The 12,216-nt window shown below is 42.0% G+C and overlaps 1 protein-coding gene across 1 annotated transcript in view; it reads right to left on the reverse strand.

Annotated features, from left to right (window-relative positions):
- LOC127450817 (acid-sensing ion channel 2) overlaps positions 1–12,216 on the reverse strand; it is a 731,245-nt gene that overhangs the window by 627,547 nt on the left and 91,482 nt on the right. The gene's annotated exons all lie outside the window — the stretch shown is intronic.

Below are 12,216 nucleotides of genomic sequence, written 5' to 3' on the forward strand. Positions count from 1 at the left end.
CTGTCTCCTCGCGTCTTTACGAAGATCGCAGAGGCTGCCCTTGCCCCGTTAAGGGAGGTGGGCATTCGCATTCTCAACTATCTCGACGATTGGCTAATCTTAGCTCACTCTCGAGACGGGTTATGCGCACACAGGGACCTGGTGCTCTCACACCTCAGCCGACTAGGGCTTCGGGTCAGCTGGGAAAAGAGCAAGCTCCTCCCGGTTCAGAGCATCTCTTTTCTCGGTTTGGAGTTGGACTCAGTCTCCTTGACGGCGCACCTTACGAACGAGCGCGCCCAGTCGGTGCTGGCCTGTTTGAAGGCGTTCAAACAGAAAACAGCGGTTCCACTGAAACTTTTTCAGAGGCTCCTGGGGCATATGGCATCCTCGGCAGTGGCCACCCCGCTCGGGTTGATGCATATGAGGCCGCTTCAGCACTGGCTCCAGACTCAAGTCCCAAGACGGGCATGGTGCCACGGGACACACCACGGGCCATTACGTCGGTCTGTCACCGTATTTTCAGCCCTTGGACCGACCTCTCGTTTCCACGAGCAGGTGTTCCGCTAGAACTGGTCTCCAGGCACGTCGTGGTCACGACAGACGCCTCCAAAATGGGCTGGGGCGCTGTTGGCAATGGGCATGCAGCCACCGGCCTCTAGACGGGTCCGCGGCTGCGTTGGCACATCAACTGCCTCGAGTTAATGGCAATTCTGCTCGCCCTGTGGAGGTTCCGGCCGTTGATCCAAGGCAAGCACGTGCTAGTTCGGACAGACAGCATGGCAGCGGTAGCATATGTCAACCGCCAAGGCAGTCTGCGCTCCCGCTGTATGTCATAACTCGCCCGCCGTCTCCTCCAACGGAGTTAGCAGCACCAAGTCGCTGCAAGCCACTCACATCCCGGGCAACCTCAACACTTCGGCGGACGCGCCGTAACAACAGGTTACCCTTAAGGGAGAGTGGAGACTCCACCTTCAGGTGGTCCAGCTGATTTGGAGTCGATTCGGTCAGGCACAGGTGCACCTGTTCGCCTCCCAAGAATCCTCCCACTGCCCGCTCTGGTACGCCCTCACCGAGACCTTCCTCAGCATAGACGCGCTGGCATACAGCTGGTCCCCTGGCATTTGCAAATATGCATTTTCCCCCAGTGAGCCTGCTCGCACAGACCCTGTGCAAGGTCAGGGAGGACGAGGAGAAGGTCGTCCTGGTAAGCACCCTACTGGCCCGCCCAGACGTGGTGCTCGGACCTCACGCTCCTCGTGACAGCTCCCCCTGGGCAAATTCCCCTGAGGAAGGCCCTTCTTTCTCAGGGAAGGGGCACCATCCGGCACCCGCGCCCAGACCTCTGGAATCTCCATGTCTGGCCCCTGGATGGGACGCGGAAGACCTAAGCTGTCTCCCACCTGCGGTGGTAGACACGTTCACTCAGGCTAGGGCTCCCTCTACGAGGCACCTGTATGCCTTTTAAGTGGCGTCTGTTCGCTAAGTGGTGTTCTTCCCGTCAGGAAGACCCCCAGAGGTGCGCAGTCAGATCAGTGCTTTCCTTCCTGCAAGAGAGGTTGGAAGGGAGGCTGTCCCCTTCCACCTTGAAGGTGTATGTTGCTGCCATAGCAGCACACCATGCAGTCGACGGTAAGTCCTTAGGGAAGCATGATCTGATCATCAGGTTCCTAAGAGGCGCCAGGAGGCTGAATCCCTCCAGGCCGCGCCGTGTTCCCTCATCAGACCTCTGTAGTTTTGCAGGGTCTACAGAGAGCCCCCTTTGAGCTTTGCAGTCAGCCGGGCTTAAGGCACTCTCCTTGAAGACTGCCCTCCTGACTGCGCTCACTTCCATCAAGAGGGTAGGTGACCTGCAAGCGTTCTCTGTCAGCGAAACGTGCCTGGAGTTCGGTCCGGGCTATTCTCACGTGATCCAGAGACCCCCGACCGGGCTATGTGCCCAAGGTTCCCGCCACTCCTTTTAGGGACCAGGTGGTGAACCTGCAAGCGCTGCCCCAGGAGGAGGCAGACCCAGCCCTGGCGTTGCTGTGTCCGGTGCGCGCTTTACGCATCTATTTGGATCACACACAGAGCTTTAGAATCTCTGAGCAGCTCTTTGTCTGCTTTGGTGCACAGCGGAAAGGAAGCGCTGTCTCCAAACAGAGGATCGCCCACTGGCTCATTGACGCCATAACTATGGCATGTCTCGCCCAAAACATGCCGCCCCCGGTAGGGCTACGAGCCCATTCTACCCGTGGTGTAGCGGCTTCTTGGGCCCTGGCCAGAGGTGCCTCTCTAACAGACATTTGCAGAGCAGCGGGCTGGGCAACACCCAACACCTTTGCAAGGTTCTACAACCTCCGGGTGGAACCGGTTTCGTCCCAGGTAGTGGCACGCAACACAAGCGGATAAGCCCGGGATAGCCGGCCGGGTGTATCGCTTGCACATAGCGCCTTCCACCTCCTTTTGAGCTGAAGACGTGCGCTGTTAATTCCCAGTAGTGTTCACAAAAGTTGTTCCCTGGTTGACTTCCTCTGAGCCCTGTGGCAGTCGAGTTTTCGGAGAGACTCGCTGCCGGCCCAGTACACGCGCTAACTAAGAGCCCGGTTCTGGGGTAGGTGCTCCGCATGTGGCGGTTCCCTGTAAGGCTAACCCCATGCAATCTATATCTTCCGCTAGTTCGTTTCCCTACTGGCAAACTGCGTCTTCCTTGGGCAGAGCCCCTCAGTCTCCATGTTGTAGTAACTCCTCCCCCATTGGGCAGGATCTACCTTGAAGGCTCTCCACATGGTTGGAAACACCATTTGATGTATTCTTCAACTTAAATATCCCCCCCTCTCTTGAGGCGAGGTGTGGTCTCCGCAGTGTCCTCCCCTTGGGAGGGACACCCCCCGACTAGACCTGGTGGCCCAGTCGGATAATCCCCCTTCTTTTTTATGGAGTGGAAAAAGTGGGAAAGAGGCCACGACTGGGTTAAGCCTGTCTCTATCTCTGGGTAGTCGACTTGTCCCCAAAAAGGGCCGTTCGACACTCATAACTGTGTTGGGGGAGGTTACGTGTCGACCTGGTGCGCTGGCTATGAGGCACACAGCAAGTCTGCCCACCACACACCGCCAGTTCACGTAACACAGTTCAGCCTTGTGGCATTTTGTATAGGGACCCCTAGTGTCACTACATCGACACCAACGTCGAGTGAGTGACAGATAGGGAACGTCATGGTTACTGGTGTAACCTCCGTTCCCTGATGGAGGGAACGAGACGTTGGTCCCTCCTGCCACAACGCTGAACTACCCGCTGAAATGGCCGGACCTTATATTGGCTCCTCAGCGTAAAACCTGAATGAGTGGTTGCATACCAGCTCCTTTTATACCCGTATGTTCGGGGGAATGGCATGCAAATACCACTCGCCAATTTTCATTGGCCTTTTATCAAAGACCAGAGGTGTCTCGGGCTCCCAAGAGTGACCCCTAGTGTCACTACATCGACACCAACGTCTCGTTCCCTCCATCAGGGAACGGAGGTTACACCAGTAACCATGACGATTGGCTCTTTTAACTGTAAGGCGGGACTTCCATTCCTACAGCAGCCATATTCATGTTACCGTTTTCCCAATTCTCCAAGTATACCAGTAACCCATCTCATCTTATATACTATCCCTAGCATTATGTTAGCATGTTGCTCAGCTAACAGTGATTTATAAAACATAAATATTGGATGAAATATAATTTTTACACGGCTCTCTAAAATACTCGACACTGATTGGTCAATTGCACCATCCAATGGTCTGATATTTCCACATAATGACACACATCTGGGGATAAAGTGATATTTCAAGTAATCTTTCATACTTCATATATGTAGGGCTTCGAGGCAGAAGCAAACTAAGAGAAAATGAACAATTCTACACAGAATGATTTAAATACAGAATCTACAGTGACTTTCTTCTGAGCTATAAAGAGATTCAGACTGGTGCCAGCAAGTCTGCGTTTCTCGCATCTAGCAAATCTTAACTGCCTTAAGAACAGAGGTGAATGGGGAGAGAAGCACAACAAAACTCATCTGTCTTTGTAGTTAATCAAATAAACCCCCACCTTAACTCATCACATGATTGGCCATTTGCTGAGGGACTGCTCTTTTTATGATCACCAGGGAAACCCATGGAAATCCATTGTTCTTCAATATAACCAACTCTCTACACTTAAAGAGATTATACTAATCATGAGGCATGTTTACGGCTCACCAGCTCACATGAATCTCAATTCATGAACATTTGACATAGACGTTGGACTTTTCTTATTTCACTACAATCCAAATACACAGCCATGTGTAGGATTATACTAAAAATATGGACTAATGCGTCTTATGCAGATGATAACAACGACAAGTATGTTTCTCATAACGTGTAATGTATTATCCATGTTGTAAAACCAATGTATTAACCATTATGATTTTTAATCAGGTATTTCATGTTTTGTAACTAGCACGTTTAATATTCATGACAGTATGTCATATTTGCTATCGTTGCTATCGAATTTAATTTTGCATGTCTCGAATGCTAATGTTATTTTCTAATATTCCTTAGTGTAATTATGATATTAAAGTTCATGAATAAACATTTTGTCCTATTTTGAACAGGAAACAGAAATCTTCACACACAAAAACTCATAAATCACCTTCAGAAGGTGGTACAGAGAGATAATCACATGGTATCTGAAAAGCCGCCTCTGATTGGCTTAGAGCCTCTTTGGGGTGTGAACAAACTGAAGGGGTTAAAAGACCAGCCTGGACAAAGCCCTCTCTCTTCTCTGCTCCTTGGATTTCACACACTTTGACCTCTGACCCGGGAAGTCCCGAGTCTCCCTTGTGGGAGGCCTCGATCACGGGGCTCCTCCTGATCAATGCATCACCCATCCATCGACACAACAGAAAAAGACCTTCTACAAGACAAGCCAAAGGACATTGACTTCAACACCAAACAATGCAATGTAAGTACAAACCTCCAGACGTTCGCTGAAATCTGGTGCTTTCTTTAATATAATTTGACTAACCCAATCTAAAATCAAGGCGTATTAAATTAAGTTCTCAGGGTTTGTTCAAGGCAAGGTCTATAGTCTCTGTAAAGTTCATTTTTCTGTTACAGTTCATTTTCCACTCATCTTCTGTCAAAACTCACTTACCAACCCGTGTTTATGTTTGTTTGTCTATGTTAGTTTAGTTTTACATTGTAGATTAGTTAACAAAGTCTTGTGTGTATTCAAAGAGAAGTTGACTGTGTATTTTATTAAATCATATCGTTCCCTTGAAATCTGTTGATCCTAAGCTACATGCTCAAAAAACAATATTTCAATCTATTTGTGATATTATTTTCAATGGCCATGAAAGTAGTACTACTGAAAGAATTAATCTTACATACGTGTATATCAGACGTTTAAATTGTGCTGTGTTAATTTTATGTTATTGTAAATTGGTATATGTCTCACCTATGTCTCATCACTGTCACAACTGCTATGTTGATCGGAACTGCACCCAAGAATTTCACACACCATTGCACTTGTGTATATGGCTGTGTGACAATAAAGTGATTTGATTTGATTTACATTCTGATCAACTCATCGCTGGCCGAAGACTTTGATTGGATGTAAACATTGATTCTTTTAATATTCCCCATATCAATCGCTAATTCCCTCATTGAGCTAAATTCCATGTATATAAATTATTAGCAGATACAACGAGCCTGTTGTATTACATATTGAATGGTGGGAAATTTTAATCAGATTTCTAATCTTCTCAGGTTTCGCATATATTTTCCTACATTATTTTGGTTTCTTAAACCAATTATTTACATATAAAATCTTACATGTATCACTCTGCGATCTTTACAAGTAAGCTAATGAAATAATTTTAACTTAAGATGGTCATTTTTGCTATTTAAATACCTTACAGAACTCTGATGCAAACCAGAGGTAGAATTAAGCTGTTTCTGGAGACTCTGCAGTCTCTTTTTTCTTACATAATAACATAATTATTACTGTCTGGGTTAAATTTGTGATAATGACAGGCTGACTGTAGATCATCCCTTACATATTGCATTTTTTATTAAATCTGTCAGCAATCTTTGATTACAGTTTACAAAAGGATACACGTGGTGCTGGTCTAAGCAGGTCTTTTGGCCAAAATCACCAGAGTTTTGCAGCCCACTGTTTGGAACAGCCTTCCTGTCAGGAGCACACAAATGATGCCTAATAATGTTGCCTAGTTAGGCAGCTCACTAGATTTATAGAAATGCAGGGACAAAAAGGCAACTTGAAAATCAAAATTAGGTTACAGATAAAGTGAACAAGCAACTGAAAAGCAGTGTGTGTTCTCAGGAGGAGAAGACCTGGAATGAAAGATGGAGGACAGGACCGAGAAGGTCAGATATGTGCCAGTACAGAGAGTCACAGAGAGATGAAAGATGAACTCCAAATAAATAGTCCATAGTCTCTCTCACTTCCTCTCCCCTCTCTCTTGCTCTCTTTCTATAATATTTTAGCTAAGATTTTATGACACCCAGGGTCGTCGTAACTCTCGTACTGGACGCGTCACAAACCAGGTTTGAATGGATCGTGCAAGGGGCTAAACTGCAAGGCACAGACTAACATACCTGCATTAAACCAATAATTTTCTACTTTGAAGCAGTATGAAGAATGTCAAACATCTCATAAGTTTAGACAGCCCCGACATTCTAAACAGCGCTGACAAGGAAAAGACGAAAAAACAGTGTGCCATTACTGTAGCATCCCCAACTTCACAGGTATGTTGAAAAAAAATTATAGATTCATATTAAAACTATAAAAGGGGAATGAGAAGTCTAATTAGTTTTTATTATACAATTTTTTCTTTTCAACTTTTTGCTCTAGATTATCTTGTTTATAATAAAGATTTTAGAGTGCAAAGTTGTCAGGGGGCCAAAAAACTCGTATTATACCCCTTAAAGGGTTAATTCACCCAAAAATTGAAATTCTCTCATTATTTACTCACCCTCATGCCATCCCAGATGTGTATGACTTTCTTTCTTCTGGTGAGCACAAATGAAGATTTTTAGAAGAATATCTCAGCTCTGTGAATGGGTGCTAAAATTTTGAAGCGACAAAATCCTCATAAGGGAAACATAAACGTGCTGCAGACAACTCTGGTGGTTAAATCCATATCTTATGAAGTAATATGATAGGTGTGGGTGAGAAACAGATCGATATTTGGTAACACTTAATAATAACAGTACATGAATAATCATGAATTAATACCTGAATTAATAGTTACTTCCACATAAATTAATGATGAGTTAAGGAAAGGACTAATCAGGAACTAATGAAGAGCTAACATTAACTACAACATGACTCATATGAATTCATGCTTTAATAACAGCCACCTTAGTTACATCCATTTAATTGCATCCATTTAAATTGAGCTTTTATTTTAGCATTTCTGTTTGTTTTTGATGGTAGTTTCTCACCTCTAGATAAGCAGTTTGCTCCATGACCCAGTGTGATTATTAATCCCCATAAAGCTGTGATTTAATTTAATAAATACATAGTCTGTATGTGCTGTGCACTTCAGAGTGCTCTCTGTCTCAGTCATCTCACACACACAAGCGCACGCATGATGATCACGATGAGGTGTTTACAGTGTATGTGCGGACGGCTCTACACATTCATTTTGAAGTGTGCATCACTTGCAGATTATTTATTTATTCAATTAAATTAGAGACTTTTTTAGTTTAATTATCACACTAGGACATATCAAAATTTTAATTTGATTAATTGTACATTTAAACATTACTTTTTGTCCAAATATTTTGTCCAGTGCAGATTGTCATATTCCACGACATTCTGCGTTTTATTGCTAATGCCATTTTTATGACTAGATTCCGTGTTTTCTGCATACTACTTGTGGTAACCAGAACCACGGTATAAGCTGACTCTGATTGTTGAATTATTGAAAATGTATTCACATCCCAAGGTATTAAGGTCGAATCAGCATGCTACCAACCCAGTGTGAATTAATTAAAAAAAGAAAAAGAAAATCAGTGGTCCAACTGTCATCGTTGTCTAAAGTTGATAACTCGAAGGGATGCAAAAAAAAGCAAATCCACAGACATGTTTTCCAGGGTTATTTTTTTTAAAGAATAAGCTAAAAGCACCAACTTAAGCTATTTTCATTATTCAAGTATAGCAAATTATCTGCACAACTGTGCAGAATTAGCTGCAAAAATAAAGGGTATTTTGGTGTGGCTTGCTTCTGTTTCACAAAGTTGTTCAGTTTCATTAATTGATTAGTATAGTGACCACTTCTAAAGATGCCACTAAAATTTGCATTTCAAATCTACTGACTTCAGTAGAATGTTTAAGCATTATAAGAACAAAATAATATAAGAAAAGCAGATCTACTCTATAATTTTCCTTCAGTATTTAAATTGCTGAGCATGTCTTTTATCAGAAAAGACAAAAATAACAGCCTAATAATAATAATTTTGAGTTTCAATAATATCCTTTCTTCATTGTAAAGCACATTTCACAACATCAGCATCAAGCACCGCTTTGCCCTCCACATGACAAGTATTGCAGAAGGCATCATGGAGGGGCGAATTTACGAGCTTGCCACGCAAGAAAGCGGGAGGTGTGCAAAATAAACATTGAAAACATTTATTTGGAAGAGAAAAAAATGGCAATTGCTTTGATTGAGTAAAAAGAGGACTCATTTTTGTTTAGGTCTTAAATTTTGGTGAATGTAATTACTGTAGTTCAATAACTGGGGTCTCTGTATACTCGGAAATGATAAGGTAATAATGAATTAAAATAAATAATGAGACATTCAATATCTCTTCATAAATTTGGACAGTTTTAAAATATTTATTGTAGCTTTGTACTCTCAAAGACATCATTTGTGGGGCAAAAACATGTGTGAAAAACACTTTGGTGTGAAGTTGGATCCGAGGTTGCGCTGACGTGTCACTTCATAGGCTTCAATGTATGCGGCAGCGCTAAGGCAAGTCATGTAAAAGCCCCTCAACATGTATAAACACCAGTTACTTTTACACATTAATAGCTCTTTCACCCTTTTCTCTCTGTGATGAAAAATGTGGACTCACATGCCGATACTGAAGTGAATGAACAACATGCCCCATTCATCGGTCAGTATATGTACCAGTTCATTCAGTTTGTTTATGAATGAGAAGTTTCACGAGTGCCGCTTCTCACTGTGCAGGCGCTGCTGTAGCAAAGCACGGGATTGGCCGTAGCTGTAACCAATCAAGTGATCTGCCTCGATTGGACTGCGATTGCCAAGCACATTATTGGCTGCTGCTGCAATCAATCAAGAGGGTGTAAGCGCCCTTAACCGTTGATTTTAGGCTCGTTTAGGATTTTAGGCTTTGAGATGCCAAATGCCTCACCTTGAAAGTAGACAAGAGTAGACAGCTGCAGTCAGGTGAGGAGTGAAATAAGTGCTGTCAAGTCGGACAGTTCTCACTTCTCATAGTGGATCATCTGCTACATGATCAAAGGCAGATATCGTGGGATTCATGTTCATGTGCTTTGTGGTTAATAAAGTGGACAAAATTTAAATTCTGTTTAAATGACAATAAATTGGATGAACAAGACACTCAATGTACCTGTTATTTAATTCCCCCCATAAGACGTGCCTTTCCATCCATTTTTAGTTGAATAAAGACACGTATTTTAGATATTTCATAAATATAACACCAATCACATATCCCATACACACTTCGCACTGTCAGAATGTTGGAAATAGTCACATATAATTTATACACATAAAACATGATATTAGAGATAAAAAATCAAACATTTTAGAAGAGAACGAAACATCAATGTTGTTGTTTAAGCCAATGAGCATCAAGCTGTGTCGTCAACAAGTCACTTGCCATCGTGCTTGCAGTTCACGCAGCCCAGAAAAAGCAACTGCGCCGCCTACCTGCTACAACTGCGGGACATTTTTTTACATCCGTCGTCATGACATCACAGCAAGTCGGACAGATTTCTAACCGACATACACCTGCCGGTGATCACCGGTGATTGGCTTTGCGCAGAACTTGCTCATCTCAAACGAGCCTGTTGTTTCATAATGTGCAGCCGCTGACAGTGACAAAACGATACGAATTTGTGTTTTTGACTCCTTTTCCAAGTCCCAATCGTCACCATGTTTTTGTACATGTAACAGACACCTTGCTAGTAACACAGTCAAACCATTTTATTATACTGGAATATTTTCCAGGACAAATAATTATTTTCCAGGACATTTCGGTATTTTTCTAATTTTCCATGACTTTTCCATGACTGGAAAATTGCATCGCAAAATTCCAGGTTTTCCGGGATGCATGGGAAACCTGATTCATATTTAATATTGTCATTATTAAAATATTTTATACATTTAGCAGTCTGCAGTTTCACCACAAAACATAATTGAACGACGCTGTATAATTCCACCATTTTTCAAAAGGACATGAAAAAATTAGAAAAGCACAAAATTAATAATGATCAACAATAATTTGATCTCAACCCATTTTACGTTATTCTCCATCCCTTTTATTTCATACTCAAACTACCACTCGATTCACTCTTTATCCAGACCATAGAAATAGGAAAGGTTGTCTTTATGTTGCTGGATCAATAATTGTTTTTGTTATATAGGCTATATTTCTCAGTATTTTTCTTGGTTACTCTCTGAGTATCATCAGTACTCAAAATCAAAATTCACAGTACTGATTACTTGGTCGGGCCAGTTTTGCCATTATGAACTGGACCAGGCAATTGAAGAGAATTATCATCATTGTTATAAGCTTCAAAGTAAGGCACATACTAGCTATTTATGTTATAAAGTTATATTGTTATGTATTTTATAACAGAGCTGAGATATTCTTCTAAAAATCTTCATTTGTGTTCTGCAGATGAAACAAAGTCATACACATCTGGAATGGCATGAGGGTGAGTAAAAAATGGGAGAACTATTCCTTTAATATGTTCAACATTTGATAAGGATGATCCATGTAAATTATGCAGAATAATTCTTCATCATCCAGTGATGTTTGTGGCGAACCTGAAGACACCAAAAGTTATGTATTTTTTAATTATGACTATATTAAATTATGCACAATTAATTTAAGGTTGATGTACTTCACATTCTTTCTTATAAAGCCTGTTTGATTTAGGTTATTTCATCATTTAAATTAATGCATTAACTATTAAACTAACATGCAATTAAGGTGACCATTATTTATGCATGAATTAATATGAGTCATGTTGTAGTTAATGTTAGCTCTTCATTAGTTCCTGATTAGTCCATTCCTTAACTCATCATTAATTTATGTGGAAGTAATTATTAATTCAGGTATTAATTAATGATTATTCATGTACTGTTATTATAAAGTGTTACCTAATATTTAAGTCCCTTTTCCTTCACCTTCATATCACCCCCTACTGGGCAGGGAGGAGAATTTATGATAAAAAAAAAAAAAGACTTAAATATTGATCTGTTTCTCACCCACTATCATATTGCTTTAGAAGTTATGGATTTAACCACTGGAGTCATATGGATTTACTTTTAAACTCCCTTCATGTGGATTTTGGAGATTCAAAATGTTGGTCACCATTCACTTGCATTGTATGGACCTACAGAGCTGAGATATTCTACTGAAAATCTTCATTTGTGTTCTTCAGAAGAAAGTCATACACATCTGGGATGCCAGGTGGGTGAGTAAATCATGATAGAATTTTCATTTTTGGGTCCTGCTGCAAAACTGACCATAATACCACCACCACACACACAGTTCAAACTCCCCAGTGCTCATAAACAGAGTAAGAAAAAAGCTCTTTTGCTGATACACACTTAGCCAAAGCCCACAGAGCAATGAGAATGAGTGATAGTGGAGCTCCATGTGATGAGATAAAGAGGCAAGGACACATGGAGGGGTTTTCAGCCTGTACAGAGCTGAGATGAATGAAAGTGTGTCTGGCAGCCTGTGCGGCCTGAGTGATCTTTACAACAGCAAGCGTTCCCTTCAGATGCAATATTGATTATGAAAAACATCAAAGAGCTTCTGAGTAAATGTTGGTTATTTTAAAATAAACACATGAAAACTCTCTCTCTCTCTCTCTCTCTCTCTCTCTCATTAGCAGGCAGGACCTGTGTTACTGTTTGCAAACTTCACTGTTTAGACTAAATGAGAAAATTAATGAGCACGAGACCCACCACTAGCTTCAAACA

This window comes from Myxocyprinus asiaticus, chromosome 13, assembly GCF_019703515.2.
Source record: "Myxocyprinus asiaticus isolate MX2 ecotype Aquarium Trade chromosome 13, UBuf_Myxa_2, whole genome shotgun sequence".
Classification (NCBI taxonomy): Eukaryota; Metazoa; Chordata; class Actinopteri; order Cypriniformes; family Catostomidae; genus Myxocyprinus; species Myxocyprinus asiaticus.